We start from the raw sequence: 10,183 nt of genomic DNA, 5'->3' as shown, positions 1-10,183 counted from the left end.
GTAACGAGATTGCAACGGTATTATTTTAATTTTAAGTTTTAGGAAACAGTAGTTTAAGTTTTCATATTGTAAGATAATCGCGCACATTTGTGAGCTCAGAGAATATTACCAGTTTTTTTTCCAGTTGTCTATAAATTAACCTTAGGGGCATAGCGTAAACACCAAGAAATATGAATTTTATCATATTGGCGTAATTGCAAACATGGCACATTTTAACAAACCGAAATTTACGAAATAATGGAACAGAACCATGTTCCGTTCAATTTTACATGAAACAAAAACTTTACACGCGCAATGACATAAAATTACACTTACTACCATTCAGAACAAACCAGGGTGTCGACTCATTTCTGAACATGGAATTCCCTGATTTTCCAGGTTTTTCCAGACCTTTTAATAAATTTTCCAGAGTGCCCAAACAAATCAAATTAAATATATATTTTTGAATGTCTATCGTTTGAGCTTACACCATTTTTTCATTTTTAGTTAGTTTTAAACTTTTTGTATCTTCCATTTCAATTAAACCACTTTTGGTCTTTTAACTGTCATGTAATTTAGATATTTCCAAATCTGAAAAAATTGTTACCAGGCTCGAGGGATGACCGACAAGCAAATGAGTGTATGGGACCGTGTATAAAAGGAGGAGTGTTCTGGAAAAATAAGCGGATTGACATTTTGGGGATGAATTTCCTCATAGTGTTATGTATTTTAGTCTGTGTGGAAATGGTGATGAGTCTGGGATCTTCCGTTAATCTTCCGGCAGTCGCGCTGGTGCACTGAGTGCACGCAGCTCTGGAAAGCTAGCGAATTGTCTTTGGGCAACTGCGGCTGCTCATTCAGTGTCATGCGCGACTTCCGGAGGGTTAAGTAGGCACCGTTTTAACATACTCTATTATATTCCAAACACCCTTGAAGGTGGTTGTAACCCATTCTTAGGTCAATTTGCAATGTAAAGTTTGTTCGCGACAAAATATGGAAACCTAAAAACACATAGATCTCTTGATATATTCAACCAAAAATGAATTTTTTCACAAATATGGACGTATGTCTTTTTTATCCAAAAATACATAATTCGTTGACATGTTAAATGCGCTTTCAAAAATGGGTCGAAAGAAATGCGAATTAGAAATAATATGTGCGGTCCAAACGGAAATCAAAAGATATCTCATTGGAATAGTTCTAAAAAGCTTGGCTAATCGGCAAGCTCTGTTCACACCGTTTCCAAAACGTCTAATACTCGATTGCCATCAGCTACATATAAAAGAAATGCAAAATACAATCTTAAGAAACGACGAAATGGATTCGATAGTGAGACAAACATTCTGCTCGTACACTAATAAAATAATAAAATAAAAACGTCAAATGTGTTTGTGTATAATTCGAAGCATCATTAAGGAACGAAGTCATTGAAGGTATTGATTATTCCGAATTATAGTGATAGGCAGAATATGAGGGCTAAACACTTCTTCGAAAATTGTAGCGTGGATATTCTACCAATTTTTCCTGTGTGGCAATGGATTACAAAACTTGGACGTAGAAGACTTCAACCATGCTTCATGGTATGTAACGAAATGAAGTATTAAAGTAATTCTGAACGATAGAGAAGTCTAAATTTCACAAGAAATATTTAGTTAAGCAGGTCTTCTGTAACAGTGGGTGAACCAATAAAAACTTCATACCAACAGGAAGGTATCCCAGAATATGTACCAAGAAGATTGTTTACAGAAGCGGTTTTAACCACTTCTGTGCAGTAATAATCCGCTTTCTATGTTCTGGTTAGATTTGGATTCTTCTTTTTAACCTTCCGGAAGTCACGCTAGTGCACTGAGTGCACGCTGCTCTGAAAATCTAGCGAAATCGTCTGAGCGCACCAGCGGTTGCTCGTTCAGTGGGCCATTTGCGCGACTTCCGGAAGGTTAATAATGATTGTGTTGTTGATACAAAATCATCCAGCACTTTTTCACAACTTTAAAGTAGGGGCATAATTCAAGAAAAAGTCGAATATTCACAAGAAAACACAGACAGGTCTGCGAACAAATTATAGAAACCGGTTTTTGGTAAGTGTACTTGTGATTTGAGACAAACAGTTTTTTAGTCTCTCATTTGCCTGCTTATGATTTTTCCCACCCAATCGTCATTTCAGAAATTAAGTATCCTCTAATCTGCCGTTAAGATCGTATTCGTCCCATGTTCTATGAGATTCCCTCTATACATAAGACAATTATGCGTTGAACGGCAGTGAAAAGGTCAGTTGGAAATTCCATCTTGGAATATAATAAATACAAACAAATAAATAAATAAAGCGATTTTTAATGCAATCTGGCAATAGCAGCACACAAAAAAGGACACTAGTGTATATTCTATCTCTGCTCAAGTTAATGCTTTAAGTTAAGCAAACGTAACAGTCTCCACGATCTATGGTGAGTGATAATACACTGCCGATTTTTTTGCGATGATCGTTTGTCTGTTTGTTGTGAGATGAGTGAAGCTTCGTAGCAAAAGGGAGGCAAACTTCGGTTAAATACACTATTTGTTGATTTTAAATATTGTCGTATCCGCCCGTATGTTAGCGATATTGAAACTGAATCTTGCGAAAGTCATCTTCATACAGTTCTATTATACACGGAAACCCATATTGAAAACATTGAATTATTAAGCGGAGTCGAGTGTTTAACCGTTAGGTAACGACATAGTACGCGAGTACCTTTCCAGATTTCAATTAAAATTACAATGTGCTTTCCATAACTAGAACCTGAAACTTGGTGACATCATAGTACATCACTAGGCATAAATTTTAGTGAGATAAAATTGAAGATGTAGACCTGAGCGAACGTTTTGGTCGTTTCTACCGCATAGCAGACTGACAGGGTAATGATCATTACTATTATAATTTTAAACTTATTCAAATATTTGTAGGTGGTTTGGAATCAGGAAGTCATCTACTTTTTTAAACCTGCTATAAGGAATAGCATGAGATCTTGTTTCCGGATACCCGGCCCTGGAGGTGTGTCCCAGCTTTGAAATACTATTTGTAAATTTCAAAGAATCCTAGCAATATGGATGTCAAAATTCTTGGGTTTGCCACAGAGATTGCTAACAATCGTCATGGGACTATCTGATAATTTGACCCCGGAGCGGTCGTCACAACTTTATTTATTTTCTTAATAATTCTGTTTGTCAGTGAGCGGAGCAGACAAATGACTTCAGCTGCAGACAAAAAATAGGGGCAGCCAACGTGCGCGAATAAGAAGTATGAAAGCTGTGCGTTACCTAATGCTGCTATGGACTAGCACTGAACACGAGTGGAATTGAGTAGCGCTTAGAATTAACTCGATGGCTAGTACATGAAAGAACTTGAATAAAACAAGTTTACGCCGTTGAGAATTAGTTGATTACAAACCCCAAAATTGGTCATATAAGCAAAAAATAAGCTGCCGCAAAACAAGAGATCAGCTACGATGCGATATACTGTTATACGGTCGTGAAGATTTATTTCAAGAATCGGCCATTTTTTGACGTAGGACTACGTCTTTGTTTTCGATATGGGGGTGCACTTTACAAATTCTACAAAAATAATATGCAACGAAAAGTGGTCCAATTTTGAACGCAAATAATTCAGCCATCTCCCGATAAATTTTCAAATTTTTTGCGCGAATCGCCCCGAAATACTTTTAAGAATGGATTTCAATAGATAAACCCAAAGATTTTTGATATCATGGCATTAAAAATTTAAATAATATACAACCTTGTCAAAATATCGCGCAATTACACACAGAAGATAGCGCTTCACAAGCCCGGTACGACAGATTTGTGTACCTATCGCGCTACGCTTCTATGAATAACGTTATCATCGACTATTTAAAGAACGAATTTGGCCGGACAAGCTCAGTTGCCTGTTGAACGGCAGGCGGAGCAGATCACTGCGCTGTGTGTTTTCACAGCCAGTGTAGCTGAGTGAGAAGTCCGTTACACTGCTTGCGAAGGTACGCTATCTAGTGCTATGCTTTTTTTTGTGTTGTGCTCGTTTCCAGCACACTTTTATGTACAATCTCGAATACAGTTATTCCTACACAAAATCGCTTGTACATTCGAGCTCCATTTGCAAACACGGTTAACATAGTGTCGTGATACTAGTTGTCTCTCTACCCTTCATCATCAGCGTTGACTCATTTTGCTTTGTTCGCTTGGGTTCAATGTTTGTGGCGAATGTAGGTATATCAAATTTGTTGGCAGGGTTACTATATTTACAGATTTTTCTGTAATGTCAGAGATTTTTTTCACAATTTTTGATCACAGATTCCTTTTCACAGATGGTAGATTTTTGGCATTTTGATGAAAATTGGATAGATTTTTGACAATTTTGTGATTTTTCGGAAATTTATCACAGATTTTTTCCTGTTTCAGTCATCACACATGGTAAAATGGTATTTTTGACCGAAACACAGATTTCAATGTAGCATCTCTGTTTGTTAACGGATGCATGTGTAACCTGCATGATAGCAATCTGTGCTTTCATTGCGCAAAGACGAAAACTTTCTTAGCAACAAATTTACACGGATCGATGGAAAGCACAGATATATGATTAAGACCACTGCATTCGCTATATTTGTATACGTACTTTAGGACAGTTAAAATGATTGCAAAATAAAACTAGAAAGCTTGTTCTACACATGAAATGTGATTATATCGTCTAAAATTTGATTTTTCTTCACCGGTCCGGGTTTTTACCACACACAATCGAAAAGTTTTTACAATTTTTAAAAGCTTGTGCAATAGTTTCAGGTATTAGTTCGGTCACGGTTTTCTGTCTTCTTTCGTCAGATCTTCTCAAATAAGTTTAATTGGATTCGATCGCCTGCTACAAATGAAATAATTTGATAACCGAGAAGGTTTGGTTCAATATGTAACATTCGATGTTGATTAGTTGTGCTTAAACTATTCGTAAGAAATATATTTGATTTATTATTACTCTAAATGTACTTGGAAAATAAAGATTTTACATTAAGTAGTATACTACCCGTGATCGCATATTTGTCCCGTTTTCTATGGGATTTCCTATCTTTATGGGACAGGTTTGCGATCATGGGCAGTATAGTCCTACGTTTACAGTTCGTGCAACCCCATAGGGCTGCCCCTTGTAGTTTTTAAAGAATTTATTGCTTTATTTTTTACGTTTTAACGACATTCAATTAGCTAGAGATTACTGGGTAGGGAAAGTTATGAAACTTAGGGCCATAGTACTCAAGTGAGAGCAAGGATGTGAAGTAAACAGACTAGAAGTGGAAGGGTCATTAGAACAGGCTTAATATCGTACGGGCTTAATCTTTGCCTTCTGTTAATGAGGGTCGAGCTTAGGCAGAATAACTACGAATCACCCGAGTTCACTAACATGTGTCCTGATAAAGGTAGACGTATCTATCTTTACCATGACAACCGGCATTTATTGCTTTATTATTTTTGAAATGCAACTAGATTATCAACAATGTGTCCGATTTAATAGGCATAATTACTCTACCACTCTGTATCTCTAACATTATTGACCCATCTTTTCCGTCTACAATTTGTAAACATAAAGAAATACCCACGGTTTGGCCAAGCTAATGCATTGAGCCGTGTCAATATAGACGGCCTGTGCACACCAAGTGTACTTATATGTATTTACCTTGAGTCAGAAGAATCACAACAAGGCCGTCGATAAATCAATTTGGTATCCATATAAAATATTATATATGAGTAATTCCACGTCAGATTTACAACCAAAATTTTTTTTGCAATCTTTAGCTGAAAATTGTTCACACTATGTTTTGTTTCTGTTGAATATGATTATTTTTTTCAATTTATGAGCTTGTAAAATTCTGAATTTTATTGAATTGAACATTTTTCAATCACTGATAACTCAGAAACTATTCAATTTGTATGTATGTATGTTGGTAGCCACCATCCTAGCTCGAGTCGTGCTCTGCATGCGGCTCCACTTAACAGTACGCTCAAATTTCGTTACAATTCTGCATTCAGCATACCACTGTATGAAAGACCAAAAGGGGGGGTAGCGGACCCGTAGGTACATCTACTCAGTATCCGCTGGAATCAATGAATCTTCTACTCAGAAACTATTCAATTTGTAGAAAAAATATTAAATAATAAAAGTTTCCTTTTCGCATGAGCTCACCGAAATTTTTTTTGCAAGGCATATTTGTTTTTGCTAATAACAAATTTGCTTCTAGTATTTGCAGAATACATAAGTTAAATTTGTTTTAAGTTGAGCCAAAAACATTTTATTATTTTTTGAAATCATTTATAATTATATTGCGAAGATTAGGTAAAAATTTCGGAATGGATCTCCAAGTACTTCACAAGATAATACAATTATAACAGGTCTGTCACTGGTCGTTAAGTGTAAAATTGGCTTGTTTTCAGTTTATAACTGTAATATCTCGCACAGTATTTTGATATCCACTCCATATTTTTTCACAAAAAAAAGATTAAACATGATTCTTAATATTTAAAATTGGCCCAACTTTAAAAAAAATCAATTTGTTTATAATAATTGCAGATTTCATAAGGTATAGAAGAAAAAATATTTTTTATGTTCTTTTCGGTAAGCTCATGCAAAAACTACTTTTTGTAAATAATATTTTTTCCATGCTATCAGTGATTGAAAAATGTTCGATTTTATAAACTTCAAAAGTTACAAATCTAATAACTTGAAAAAAGTATCATATTCAGCCAAAACAAAAAATACGTGTCATTTCTTTTTAGCTAAAGAATGCAAGAAAAAAAATTTGGAAGGAATTCAAATTTTGATTGTAAATCTGACTGGGGATGACCCATATAACCATTGTTGTGAGAAGTTGTAATTATGAGATGGATCGAATATTGTTATTCTCCCTAGTATAAAATGTGTTGAGGGGAGTAAGTGCGGTCTACCGAATATTTGAGCCAATATTTTCCAGTCGCATTTATAAAAAAAAATATTAACGCCAGGTCAAAATTTCTCCCTGGTTTGAATACAAATTCCCTGAAAATTCCAGGTTTTTCCAGGTCAAATAGAATTCCCTGAAATCCCTGATTTTCCAGGTTTTTTCCAGGAATCGCCACCCTGACAAACGCTATATGTGTAGTAAAATTATGAAAATGGGTCTATGAAAAACCCTTGCGGAAAGTCTAAGGGAAGAAACTACGCAAGACCTGCGATCACGCGCTCGTTAGTTCAGCGCTTTCCCCCATTCGTGTTAGTCCGAACCGGAGAGTTTAGGCAGCCATCGTTCAAGCAATTGCGGTCCCACTCCGAGCGGTTCTTTGTGTAGCTTTCGTTGCAATGAACCGTTAGCGCGCGGGTCTGTGATTGTTCTAGCCGTCGAATCAGCTGCTTTACTGTTGCACTGGACTGGACGGGAGTGGTGGAGCGAACGGTGGGACCGGGGGACCACGAAGCAAGAACTTGTATACAATGCGGAAGTAAAATGTTGAATTAGCTCTCTCTCCATCGGTCTGCCTTTCTCGCTCTGTTGCTTACTAGCTGACCGCACATATCTGTTTTGCCGTGGTTGGTGAATGTTTGCGGGCGAGAGCAATGTTCTCGCGGGAAAAAGACGTGATTTAACAACTAGATTAATGCAATTACGGTTCGTAACGGCTGAATGGCGAACGAACAGGAAGATTTGCATTGGGATCAATGGCCTCGGTGAGAGTGAAACGGAGTGCGGTCCGGCCGCCGGTGGTTGCAATTCGTGATGTAACGGGGTGGACTGTTATCATTGTATAAATACTTGCAAACGGTATCCCGACAAATTTCGGTTTATTTTGGACTGTATGGTGTAAGAGGCTATTCGAGAATAGCAAAACCGCGCACTGCACCGTAGGAGACTTCGATGGATGAGAAAGCGACGAGCCCCCCACATCCTACCGGGCGTTGTATGGCATTCCGGCATATGCGCACAGAGCGCAATCTGGTTCACATACCACTGGCTGGCAGAGGGTATTTTAAAAGTACTTACACCTATTAGACGTTCGAGTCCTGTTGAGGGCAAGTGGAAGAGAATGAACGGCTAGTTAGCATGGACCACGCGGGACGGTGGGTGATGCAAAGCGCAGAAGCGAGAATAACGTTACTTTTCCATTCTTCGCCGTCTTATGGTTTCAGCCAAGCTCTAAAGTAGGCCAATGGTATGTGTCATCTGTTTGTATATAGGAAGTGTCATGCAAGTACATACGTATAACTAAACTGATGTTGTAATAAGACGAACAAGGGAGACAGAGACAGTGGTTTTCCGAAGAAGAGCTTGTTCATCGGAGGAGAAGACATATCGGGAATGGATTTCAAGGGGGGTATTAAGTAGGAAAAGTTGTATTATAACAACCGAGTTGTTTCTGAGAATCTTTCCGTTAACTCGTTTGACAAAGCACTACTGCTTCACGATTTGTTGCCTGGAGATCACAGAACATTTTCCATCGAAACAGTTCCCATTTCAATAATCTGAAGCACATAATGCATTATTATTATTAATTATTGCTTTTTCGAAAAATGTTTTTTTCGGTAAATGGTTCTAAACAACTTATTTTACGATGACTAATGAGAAAAAAATGGGGGAAAGCTTTAAAGTAGTTTAAACTAAAAAATATAAGTATTTTGTTAGAAAAGTTTGCATATCGCACTGCGCTGTATCCATTTGGCCACCACATAACCTGATTAGATAAGCCAGATAGGCCAAATCGGTCAGCTAGATACTGATGACATGAAATCGTTCTCTAACTTTAACATACACATCCATTTTGTCATTGCGACGACGAGGGTGCTCACGATCAGATGCTCTTATCACGGATTACGATTGTGTGTTTGTCTTAGTACTTCTTCCGTCACTGACTCTGCTGGCTGTTTGATTTGCAGGTACCAGGCGCAGTCGTTGCTGAATATGTACTCGCTATTGCCAGAACAGTAATTACTGATTCGGCAACCGGAAGAGCTTTAGCGGATAATGTAGAACATTGCGTACTGGTTGTGATTACAGTGAACTAACTTTCTTCAATAGCAATTGCACATGGACCACGTAATATTTCGGACGAAGTAGCTGACTGAAATATTTTTATCAAAATAAAATTAAAAAAAAATCAATTTTAAATATTATGGGTATTAGGATGCGTTTTATTATTGACGAAACGCATGCGGCAACATCATCTGAAGACTAGAAGACAAAGTTCTACCATGCAATTTTGGACTTTTGGGCAGGTTTTGGGCATATCCGCCACTGTGCAACGTTGAGAATGCAAGGAGTAAACAGCCAAGAAAAAATGAACCGCTGAGAGGCACGGTATGCGTCAGTTTATCACTGCAGGTGAAAATAAGCAAGATAATTTTATTGCCAACAACTTTCCGTAGACTGTAAATTATGCCAACTCTCTTAGAAGACTTCTCCTAATATTGATCTTTAAACGAAGCGATGTCTGAGGCAGTTGTGCATTGGGCCTAAATTTTTTTTTGATTTATTTGCGCCATATTAGGAATTCATTATTCCAAGTCCATATTCGTTCTCAGCGACCTTAAGGTTCAACTGAGAAAGCTTGGAAAAGCGGTCATCTGGGAAAACGAAAAAAGCAGTTTTCTCTCACACCGTTATAAAAATCTTCATGAAAATCAATCAATAGTACTTTTTTGTTTTCAAACATTACCGCTTTTCGAATCGTTCTCAGTTGAACCTTAAAAGCCTCTAAGGGCCGATTTTTTCACACTCACTTAACTTTTAAACCAGGTTTACCATTACGTTTAAACCAGATTTAAAAGCTAAGCGAGGGTGAAGAAATCGGCCCTAAGTGAAAATATTCAAGAGAAATTACACAGTAGAAAATTATTGTCCCAAAGGTTTGATGCAAATGTTAATGAGATCGAAGGGATATATTTATTAACTTCGAATATATTTGCCAAAAAAGGGTAATTGATCACTTGAACACTTACAGTGGTGAGTGATGTAACGGAGTAGACTTTTTTGCGCCCTGTACATAACCTTCCGGCTCCTTTTCTTACCATGAGCGATTTCAACGCTTATCACCCCGCCTGGGGATCACGCCGACTCGGCAGCCGCGACAACGAAGTACTAAAAACTCAACGACGGTAGCCTGACCTTCGCCAGGAGATCATCGCTATGCTATCACAAATAGACCTGTTTATCTGCTTCAGCTCCCTTGCGAC

Source organism: Topomyia yanbarensis, chromosome 1 (genome assembly GCF_030247195.1).
Source record: "Topomyia yanbarensis strain Yona2022 chromosome 1, ASM3024719v1, whole genome shotgun sequence".
NCBI classification, from domain to species: domain Eukaryota; kingdom Metazoa; phylum Arthropoda; class Insecta; order Diptera; family Culicidae; genus Topomyia; species Topomyia yanbarensis.
This window is presented reverse-complemented; position numbering follows the sequence as displayed.